This window comes from Nyctibius grandis, chromosome W (assembly GCF_013368605.1).
Source record: "Nyctibius grandis isolate bNycGra1 chromosome W, bNycGra1.pri, whole genome shotgun sequence".
NCBI lineage: Eukaryota > Metazoa > Chordata > Aves > Nyctibiiformes > Nyctibiidae > Nyctibius > Nyctibius grandis.
Window position 1 is genome coordinate 5,056,677 of NC_090694.1, and position 10,442 is coordinate 5,067,118.

Here is a 10,442-nt window from a genome sequence, read left to right on the forward strand (position 1 = left end):
TATCCCTTACCCGAGCCCCAGGGAGGCAGCAGACTTCCCTGTGAGTCGGGTCTGGCCTGCATATGGGGCCCTCCGTTCCCCTTAGCAGGGAGTCACCTATAACAGTCGCCTATCAATGCCTCTTCCCAGCACACTCCACCAGTGTCACGGTTTAAAGCTGGGCCGGCTATTAAACCTGTGGCAGATGCTCTCTGTTATCCCCCCCCTCCCCCCAGAGGGAAAGGGAAAGGGAAAAGGGAGAGAGACTTCCGGGTTGGAAAGTTAAAACAGTTTTAATAAACTATAATAATGAAAAAGAGTATAATAACAATAATAGAAATAATCAAATATATACAAATATATATACAAAACCAAGATTGAGCTCCCCTGAAGTCAGCCACGTCACCACCGGCACTGCAGGGCAGGCTCCGGGAAGGCCCAGGCTGGGCCTAGCGACGGTCGAGAGCTGGATTCAGGAATGCACGGATCGGGATCGGGGGCAGCAGGAAAACAGACGGAGTCCTCCTTGGACACCGGCCATAGCAGAAAGAAGAGCGAGACCCTCGTGATCCCCCCGCTTTATACTGAGAATGACGTGTATGGGATGGAATACCCTCATTGGTCAATTTTGGGTCACCTGTCCTGTCCGCTCCCCCCTGCAGCTGCGACCCCCCTTCGGCTCTTCACTTGTAAGCAGTGAGGAATTCAGCAGTCACCTTGGTTTCTCTAAGAACAAGTACAGCAAGAGCCTTTCTGCACAACATCCCTACCGGTGCCTCAGTGATAACTACAAACTTCGAGTGTTATCAGTCCTGGAAGCAGACACTGTCTGCAAAAACATGCAGTTAGTTTCAGAAAGTGCAGTTACTTAGAGGAGACTTAGCTGAAAGTAAAAATCACTGAAAGGAAAATCGGCCTGGTTTAGGCCAAACCAGGACAACCAGCCACGTCACTGCCCAGCCTGCCTGGGGTCTTCATGAGGAGCCTGCATCCATGGGACTTTTCTCTGTATCCCCCAAAGACGCTGCTGCTACTAATGTCTTCCCAAAGCCTCCTACCTTCCTGGGGATTCTCCTTCTCCAGGGTCAGCACAGAGACCCCCCCATATGCCTTTGCCTCCTGGGAGTCCTGTCCCCAGGCACTGCCCAGCTGACCCTGTCCCTGGGTCCCCTCTCATCCTGCAACTGCTGGGCTCTCCCTGCCATGCTGTGGCTCTGCTTTCAGTCCCTGTCCCCCTCCCAGCCCTGCCTGATCTCATGACTGGCTCCTGCTGTAGCCCTGGAGCTGACCTGCTGGAGCAGCCGGGCACAGCTGGAGGGGGCTGCAGAGCTGGATCGCCAGGGCTGCAGGCAGTCCCAGTGCCTATGGGAGGCTGCTCGGGGTCCTCAGCCACTGCTGCTCTGTCTCCAGGCTCCAGGTGAGGAAATACAGCAAGGACAAGACAAAAACCCCACAACTTCTTGGTTGCTGCCACCCACTTGAAGGCGCTGCCAAGTGAGTCAGGGTGCAGGGGGGGTGCAGGGCGGGGGGCTTCATCCGCTGCTGCCCTGGGGAAGGGGGCAGGAAGGGCTGTGCCCCCACTGACCCCCTGCCCTCTCTCTCGGCAGAGGCTCAGATCCTGTAGTGAGTCCTGCTCCCTGCACCCACTTGCCCACGCGTGGGACTTGACGCCACTGCTGGCCCCCCCCAGGGACCATGCCTCCTGGGTTGCCCCATGGCCGTACACGTTGCCAGAGCCCCCAGAACCCTGGGGGTGTAGGATGGACCCTAAGGAGAAAGGCTCTGCTCCCAGCAGCTTTGGATGGGCAGACCTGGCTGGAGGCACCTCGGACTCAGGGTGACAGGCCAGTCCCCACCGCCGGGTGCTGCTGAACACATGGGGATGGGATGCTGAGCCAGCCCCACTTCACTGCCCAGTGTCAAGGGGGACCATGAGTGCAGGCTCCCAGGGATGCTGGGCATCAGTGAGCACAGGATGCTGAGTCCTGCCCATCGCTCCCCACCAGCTGCCAGCAGGCAGAAGGGACCCCCATCCCTCTTCCCCTCACCCCCGTGCCATGGCCAGATGGAGCAGTGATGCCAATAAAGGGGGTAGCATTGGCATTGCCCAGGCAAGACCCCCCCCCCCTTGCACATGGTGCTGGGCCAGGGGAGAGGTGAGTGGCACTGGGCAGGGCTGGTCCCCAGACAGGGCAACCCCTCCCCAGGAGCCTGGGGGGAACTGAGAGAGACTCTCACCCAGGCCAGCCCTTGCTGAGTGCCAGAAGAGGATGCAGGCAGCTGCCTGGGTCATCTCCCATGCCCTCGCCAGCCCGGTGGCAGGGACAGCCCCCCCTCACTCAACATGTGGCCCCCTCCCCGTGCCTTGACCTGGCCCCTCTAATCGCTTCCATGTGTTGGCACCTCCCAGCCCTGGTGCTCAGCACCAGCAGCCCGATGAAATCCAGATGGGGCTGGGTGGAAAGTCAGGCAGCAGCGGCACAGGGAGCATAGGGAGCAGAGACATCGTGGGGTGGGTCCCTGCACCTGCCCCTCTGGGGACATGTGTCACTCCTGGCTGGGCCCTGGGGCTGCCCTTGAACCCAGGGTGCAGAGGGAGCCTGGAGGGAGGGGACCTTCTGCAAGGGTCCTTGTGGGGACTGGGTTGGAGAAGACAGGGGCAGGGTTGTGCCTTTTGCAATGGCTTGTGGCACTGCCAGGTGTGTGCCCATGGCCCCCTGTGCGATAGCCTGCCTGAGGCTCTGCCCTTGCTGGGTGCCCCTGCACTCCCACCTTGGGTGCGGGTGCATGGGGGCTGCTCATGCCGGTGCTTGGTTTTGTGGGGTCCCAGCCTCTTGCTGCCCCTGGTGAGTGCATTCACTCTGGATGGGGGAGATGGGGCTCAGCCCTCCATCTCCAGTGTGCTACTGGGATGACACCATCCTTGGATGGGAGCAGGGCTCACCATGGACCAAGTAAGGCAGGTCACCAAGCTGGGGAGGTATAAGGGGCCAGATCCTGCCTGGGTTTCTGGGCCAAACAGCCACATCCCCTCTCCCAGGTACATCCCAGACTTTGCCAGGTCCAGCTGTGTCACGCTGCCATCACCTCCTGGACTATGGTCCCCAACATCCCACCCAATCAGCATCCTTTCTGATGTGCTTCGGTCACCCTTGTCTCCCCTTAGTCCCCAGCATGCCATGGGCAGCTTCCAAGATTTCTGCTTGAAAACCTGCTCTTATCACCACCAGATCCCACTTCCCCACCACTGTGGAGGAGATCAGGGCTGTGGTTGTCCATAGGATGCCACTGAACACGAGTGATGTCCATCGCATAGCCATGGCTCCAGCGTTTGCTCAGTGGTTTCCTGGCACTTGGTGCTAGTTTAGAGGCTGACACCTGCTCGAGACACAAGAGCGCAATGGCCAGAAAATGGGAGAGCATGTGAGCCAGTGGCTCTGGCCCCTGTATCCTGCCTGCTTATAACCTCCAGAAAGTCCATACGTGCTCCAAATAGAAGGGGAGATTGCTGCTGGCTGGGGGGAGCAGAAACCACCAGAGCCTTGCACATCCACAAGGCAATGTGTGTCTGTGCCGTGCAGGCAAGCTCAGGTGGGTAGATGAGAAAGGCTGGGCAGAGGGGACCCAGAGCTGTGCTGTCCCCATGTGCCAAGCCCTCTGTCCCCTTCCTTAGCCAGGGCTGGGCTGGCCAAGTGATGGAGGCACCCAGTTCTGGTGACTGGGGTGTGATCAGGACAGCTTGCGGGCAAGAGACATACATCTGGTCCTCATCACTGCGTCCCACTGCCCTTGGCCCTGGAGGGTGGCCCCTTTCCTCTCTGATGGAGGGTTTAGAGATGGGACCTGCCACCCATTTGGCAGCTGGAGATACCAAGAGCAGGTGAGAGCTCTGCATGCCGCCATGAAGTCCTGCCTGCCTGCAACACGGCTGCCTGCTGGGATGCCCAGTGGCTCAACCCCCTGCCCCAACAGCCTGTAGATGTGACATATGGGCAGTGGGGACCCCAAGGAAGCAGCAAGCTCAGTGCTTGGAGGGCTAAAGATTCTCAGTGCTGGGTGCTGCACGCCCAACTGCCCGGGGGGGGGATGACCTGGCTCTGGACATGGGCAAGCAGGGCTCTCCTCTGGACCAGTGAAGATGCGAGAGGAGGGCTGGGGTGAACAGCAATCTGGGTTAAAGGAGAGGGCTCCAGATGCCAAAGTCAACTTTGCCTCCAAGCCATGGAGGAGAAAAACAGGAAAGGACCATGAGAGCAGTCCCAGTGCCAGCACCTCCCTGTTAAACCGTGGGGCCAGGGCACTTCCTCCAGGGCTCAGGCTCTTTGGTGGCTTGCACAGCTGCTGAATGAGCAGGAGGCTTCCTGCTGCAGGCTGGAGCCCTGCCTGGACGCACCCTGCCTGGAGTAATTAGAGGCACTTCCAAACTTGCCTTGCTGCCATATCCCACCCTCCCTAGGGTGGATGCTGTGCCAAGATCACTGGGGGAGCTGGTACGATCCAGGCCTGGGGATGCTGAGGCTGTGCCAGCTTGAAGCAGCCTGCGGGCTGCATCCATGAGAAGCAGGGATGGGTCCTGCTCCCTGGCAGGGGACAGGGACCAGCTCAAGCCCAGCAGGAGATAAGTGCAGGAGAACATGGCCCAGATCCTGCTGGGGGCCCAAAATTTCCAGCAGGCAATGCCACGGAATTCTGCATTCTGCCATTCTGTGATTCTGCGAAGGTCCCCAGCACTGAGGCACAGAAAGGCCCGTGTCTGTGCTCCGTGTCTCCACCCAGCACAGGGTGGCCCCATCCAGAGCATCTCTTGGGCAGAGGCTGGGGTGCACCAGCCGCCCAGCTGTGTGCAGGGCTCATTTGGGAAAGCAATAGCCTAGGCCAAAGACATTGTGGGGGGGCACTTGTTGTGGACAGTTGTGCAGTGTTGTCTGGGCTGCTTGACTGCCACTGACCCTGCCAAATATCTGGGCTGGCCCTCAGGCCCAGCCTCCTCCTTTCCCTGCCTGGCTGCCAGAATCAGCCCACATTTTGCAGGGGAGGAGGTGGGTTGCACAGGACTGTGAAGCAAAACAGTTTTAACTTACCTCTCATGGCTGCTCCTGCTTACTTCTCCACCACATGCTGAACCAAGGAAAGAAGTAAAAGCAGCCCTGGCAGATCATGGAAGCCATAGAGGCGTGAAACATATATGTGTCATGGGACAAGGGAGAAAGGAAAGGATATGTATACGGTCAGTAGTTCAGCAGGGAGGGAAGGATGCATGGACTGAGGGAAGAAGCTGTGCAGATGTATAGATGGATGATGGATTGGTTGGCAGAGAGAAGAAAGGATGGATATATGGATGGATGCATGGATGAATGGATGGACAGGCAGATGGACAGTTTGGACACCCAAATACCACCCTAAGCCTCGGAGATGCCCATTATGCAGGGCCTGATTTGTGAAGATGGCTGGGAGGCTGTCCTGGTTTGGCCCAAACCAGGCCAATTAGTCTTAGAGAAACCAAGGTCACTGCTAAATTCCTCACTGCTTATGAGTGAAGAGCCAAAGGGGGGGTCGCACCTGCAGGGAGGAGCAGACAGGGCAGGTGACCCAAGATTGACCAATGAGGTATTCACAGAATCACAGAATCACAGAATGTTAGGGATTGGAAGGGACCTCGAAAGATCATCTAGTCCAATCCCCCTGCCGGGGCAGGATTGCCTAGACCATATCACACAGGAACGCGTCCAGGCGGGTTTTGAATGTCTCCAGAGAAGGAGACTCCACAACCTCTCTGGGCAGCCTGTTCCAGTGTTCAGTCACCCTCACCGTAAAGAAGTTTTTCCTCAAATTTAAGTGGAACCTCCTGTGCTCCAGCTTGCACCCATTGCCCCTTGTCCTGTCAAGGGATGTCACTGAGAAGAGCCTGGCTCCATCCTCATGACACTTGCCCTTTACATATTTAAAAACATTAATGAGGTCACCCCTCAGTCTCCTCTTCTCTAAGCTAAAGAGACCCAGCTCCCTCAGCCTCTCCTCATAAGGGAGATGTTCCACTCCCTTAATCATCTTCGTGGCTCTGCGCTGGACTCTCTCTAGCAGTTCCCTGTCCTTCTTGAACTGAGGGGCCCAGAACTGGACACAATACTCCAGATGCAGCCTCACCAGGGCAGAGTAGAGGGGGAAGAGAACCTCTCTTGACCTGCTGACCACACCCCTTCTAATACACCCCAGGATGCCATTGGCCTTCTTGGCCACAAGGGCACACTGCTGGCTCATGGTCATCCTGTTGTCCACTAGGACCCCCAGGTCCCTTTCCCCTACGCTGGTCTCCAACAGGTCTGTCCCCAACTTGTACTGGTACATGGGGTTGTTCTTGCCCAGATGCAGGACTCTACACTTGCCCTTGTTATATTTCATTAAATTTCTCCCCGCCCAACTCTCCAGCCTGTCCAGGTCTCTCTGAATGGCTGTACAGCCCTCCAGCATCTCAGCCACTCCTCCCAGTTTCCATCCCATACATGTTATTCTCACTTTCCTATTTATCACTAACCCACTGCCTCCTGGAGGTGGGGCCCAGGAGGGAGGGGCCCTCCTGTCTCCCACTGATTGGTACCAGCTTTGCCAATTCTCCAATTAAAAGCCTGCAGGTGTGATGGCAGGGGGAGCTATTGCATTTTCCTCTCTGCCTGTGCTGGGGGGAGCAACTCTGCCTGAGGAGGATTTCCAAGCTCTCCATCTTGGTTTTGTATATATTTGTATATATTTGATTATTTCTATTATTCTTATTATACTCTTTTTCATTACTATAGTTTATTAAAACTGTTTTAACTTTCCAACCTGTAAGTCTCTCTCCCTTTTCCCTTTCCTTTAGGGTGGGGGGGAGGGTTAACAGAGAGCATCTGCCACAGGGTTAATAGCTGGCCCAGCTTTAAACTGTGACAGATTTATTGGCACCCAACGTGGGGCTCGAGAGAAGCTCCAACAGGTTGCTCTGATAAGTTGAATCCTGGCTCTGGCTGAAGGAGACCTGGAGAACTCAGCTGAGAGAGTATCAGATTTCTTCCTTTGAGATTTATGAGGGGTTGGAAATTAAAACAGATAGTGAAGATGGTGATGTCATTTTTGAATGCTGTGTTATCTCATCTTTTTATGGAGTTTCTTTCACAGTTGAGTATTGCAATGATGCCTTACCTGCCGTGGGCACTGTGTTATTGCTTGCTTCTTATGAATGTTTACATGCAGTTTAGCAGTGGGTGCTGGTCAAAATGTATTGTTTTGGTATGGGGTTTGATACTGATTTATGCTGTGATAAACTGGGCAGTTCCTATTCCGATCTCTTATCTCTATGACACAATGATGGGCAGCTTTAATCGCGAATCAGTAGCAGCGACTTCATTTGCACGCTCCAGGCGTCCTTTAGCTGATTCTGTTAATGATTACACTTCCAGTTTTACTTCGGGAAATAGTACCTTCTCCTTTTCTGCCAAGCTGATTCCACTAGGTTTTGTGAAATTAGGATGGTGCTGTCTAGGTGGCATGTTTTTATTTTCGGTTGTCCTGAATGTGTTTCTGATGTGGGATAAGATTAAATATCAGTGCAGGGACAGTTGTAGGTGTTGTGCAGCCACCTCAGACCCTACAGTGTGTGCTGCCGCTACAGCCACTAAATCCACTGAAACCTCGGCAGCCTGCACCACAGCTGCTACACCCCCCAAGATGGCCACTGCAGCTACTCAGACTCTCAGCATCTATTGAATCTGTACCAATTGCTCCTGTAACCAGGAAGAAATACCAAAAGAAATCAGCTCGTGAAGAGGAGGATGATGACTCAGAGCCTTCTAAGGCAGAGCCATCACATGACCCAGGTGAGGGCCCTTCTCAGGCACAGTCAGGGCCTGACACAGATGGGGGTTTCCTCGATCGTCCTTTTAAAGCAGACCCATCACAGAAGAAAGGTCCTTCTAAAGCAGAACTATCACAGGAGGAGGACTTCGAAGTAGAGATAACCTACCACTCCTTATCCCTGAAGGACCTGAGAAATATAAGGAAAGATTTCAGCCGTTATGACGGTGAACCTATTATTACCTGGTTGCTCTGATGCTGGGATAATGGGGCAGATAGCATGCAATCAGATGGCAGAGAAGCCAGACAGTTGGGATCCCTGTCCAGAGATGGTGGTATTGATAAGGCGCTTGCAAGAAAGTCAAACACTATCAGTCTCTGGAGGTGACTCTTGTCAGCTGTAAAGAGCAGGTATCCCTAAAAAGATGATGTTCTGAGTCACCTAAGCAAATGGACCACTATAGAAAAAGGTATTAACTACCTTAGAGAACTAGCTGTGCAAGAGATCATTTATAGACACCCACGGGAAATTGTAGATCCTGATGAAGTGGAATGCAACCGATCCATGTTCCGGAAGGTTGTGAAGAATGCTCCACCGACATATACCCATACATTGTCAATATTAGTCTGGGGAGAAGATGCTAGGGCACGACCTAGTGTGGATGAAATGGCTAACTGTATGCGACAGTATGAAGATAGTATTTCTTCCCCACTGCAGGCACACATCTTGGCTGTGGAAAAACTGACTAAGGAGAACAAGGACTCATTTAAACAACTGTCAGACAAACTGTCCAGGATCGAGAATAAACTTGACTCTCTACCTAAACAGGTGCGCGTTGCAGCTGTTAGAAAACGCCCTCCTACAGGACCAGCTCAAAGGAAACGGAACACATCACGAGGTATCCTGTGGTTTGCCCTGCGTGGTTATGGGGAGGACATGAGCAGATGGCATGGACAACCTACCAGTACCCTACAGGCACAAGTACGTGAGTTGCAAGCTAAAAGAAATACCAGGGAGAATTTTTCTAAGAGGATGGCTGCTCCAGTTACCAGTGAGCAGGACCCCAGTCAGGGTAGATGGGCCTCAAATCACTTTTTCCCAAGTGTGAATAGGAGAAATGAAGGTCCAGTCCCTGTGAGCAGCACGAATCCATTTCTTAATTAGGGGGGCCCTGCCTCCAGCCAGGTGGAGGAGAGGGACAACAGAGTTTATTGGACTGTGTGGATTCGATGGCCTGGCACATTAAAACCACAAAGGTATCGAGCCTTGGTAGACACTGGTGCACAGTGCACCCTAATGCCATCGGATCATAAAGGGGCAGAATCTATCAGTATTTCAGGAGTAACAGGAGGATCTCAAGTGTTATCTGTATTGGAGGCCGAAGTGAGCCTAACTAAAAATGAATGGAAAAAGCACCCCATTGTGATTGGCCCAGATGCTCCGTGCATCCTTGGCATAGACTACCTCAAGAGAGGGTATTTTAAGGACCCAAAAGGGTCTAGATGGGCCTTTGGTATAGCAGCTGTAGAGACTGAGGACATTCAACAGCTGTCTACCTTGCCTGGCCTCTCAGAGGATCCTTCTGTTGTGGGGTTGCTGAAGGTTGAAGAACAACAGGTGCCAATTGCTACTGCCATGGTGCACCGACGACAATATCGCACCAATCGAGACTCCCTGATCCCTATTCATAAACTGATTAGACAATTAGAATATCAAGGAGTGTTTAGCAAGACTCTCTCACCCTTTAATAGTCCTATATGGCCAGTGCGAAAGTCTGATGGAGAATGGAGATTAACTGTGGACTATCGTGGCCTAAATGAAGTTACACCACCTCTGAGTGCTGCTGTGCCAGACATGCTAGAACTTCAATACGAACTGGAGTCAAAGGCAGCCAAGTGGTATGCCACCATAGACATTGCTAATGCGTTTTTCTCCATTCCTTTGGCACCAAAGTGCAGGCCACAGTTTGCTTTTACCTGGAGAGGTATCCAGTATACCTGGAATCAACTGCCCCAGGGGTGGAAACACAGTCCTACTATTTGCCACGGACTGATCCAGACTGCACTAGAAAAGGGTGGAGCTCCAGAACATTTGCAATACATTGATGACATCATTGTATGGGGTGATACAGCAGCAGAAGTTTTTGACAAAGGGGAGAAAATTATCCAAATTCTTCTGAAAGCTGGTTTTGCCGTAAAAAGAGGCAAGGTCAAGGGACCTGCCCGGGAGATCCAGTTTTTAGGGATTAAATGGCAAGATGGGCATTGCCAGATCCCGACAGAGGTGATCAACAAAATAACAGCTATGTCCCCACCAACTAACAAAAAGGAAACACAAGCCTTCTTAGGCGTTGTGGGTTTCTGGAGAATGCATATTCCAGATTACAGCCAGATTGTACGCCCTCTTTATCAAGTGACCAGAAAGAAGAATGATTTTCAGTGGGGCCCTGAACAACAACAGGCTTTTGAACAGATTAAACAAGAGATTGTGCATGCAGTAGCCCTTGGACCAGTCTGTACAGGACAAGATGTTAAAAATGTGCTCTACACCTCAGCTGGGGACAATGGTCCTACCTGGAGCCTCTGGCAGAAAGTACCAGGGGAGACTCGAGGTCGACCCCTAGGATTTTGGAGTCGAG

At 53.2% G+C, this 10,442-nt stretch overlaps 1 pseudogene; it reads left to right on the plus strand.

Moving 5' to 3' along the window:
* The window catches only part of LOC137675651 (interleukin-11 receptor subunit alpha-like), a 36,784-nt pseudogene extending 35,181 nt beyond the window's left edge, over nt 1–1,603 (plus strand).
* Nucleotides 1,604–10,442: the final 8,839 nt, after the last annotated feature.